Source organism: Triticum aestivum, chromosome 3B (assembly GCF_018294505.1).
Source record: "Triticum aestivum cultivar Chinese Spring chromosome 3B, IWGSC CS RefSeq v2.1, whole genome shotgun sequence".
NCBI lineage: Eukaryota > Viridiplantae > Streptophyta > Magnoliopsida > Poales > Poaceae > Triticum > Triticum aestivum.
In genome coordinates, this window is record NC_057801.1 from 74568016 (window position 1) to 74569104 (window position 1089).

Below are 1089 nucleotides of genomic sequence, written 5' to 3' on the forward strand. Positions count from 1 at the left end.
AAGGTTCGTTAATCGTGGAAATCACTTTGTGTCCCCAAAACGGTGAGTGGTAGTCCACGAAACGGGTCAGAATCGACAAAGACTGCGAGTGTTGATGACCGGCACGTAAACGCACCCTAGGGTTCGTTAATCATTGAAATCACTCCGGGACACCGAAATAGTGAGTAATAGTCCTTAAAATGGGCCAGAATCGGCCAAAACTGCGAGTGTGGATGACCGACACGTAAACACACCCCAGGGTTCGTTAATCATGGAAGTCACTGCGAGACCCCAAAATAGTGAGTGATAGTCCACGAAACGGGCCAGAACCGGCCAAAACTGTCAATGTTGATGACCTACACATAAGCGCACCTTGTTGTTCAGCAAGCATGGAAATCACTTTGGGACCCCCAAACGATGAGTAATAGTCCACGAAACGGGTCAGAATCGACAAAAACCGCGAGTGTTGATGACCGACGCGTAAATGCACCCCGGGGTTCGTTAATCGTGGAAGTCACCCCGGGACCCCAAAACAGTTAGTAATTGTCCACAAAACGGCCCAGAATCGGCCAAAACTGTCAGTGTCGATGACCAACACGTAAGCGCACCTTGTTTTTCAACAAGCATGGAAATCACTTCGGGACCCAAAACGGTGAGTAATAGTCTACCAAACGGGTCAAAATCGACAAAAACCGCGAGTGTTGATGACCGACACGTAAACGCACCCCAGGGTTCATTAATCGTGGAAATCACTCCGGACCCCCAAAACAGTGAGTATTAGTCCATGAAACGGGTCAGAATCGACAAAAACCGCGAGTGTTGATGACCGACACGTAAACGCACCCCAGTGTTCGCTAATCATGGAAATTACACCGGGACCCTAAAATAGTGAGTAATAGTCCATGAAACGGGCCAGAATCGGCCAAAACTATGAGTGTTGATGACTGACACGTAAGTGCACCTTGGAGTTCAACAAGCGTGGAAATCACTTTGTGACCCCAAAATGGTGAGTAATAGTCCATGAAACGGGTCAGAATCGACAAAGACTGCGAGTGTTGATGACCGGCACGTAAACGCACCCTAGGGTTCGTTAATCATTGAAATCACTCC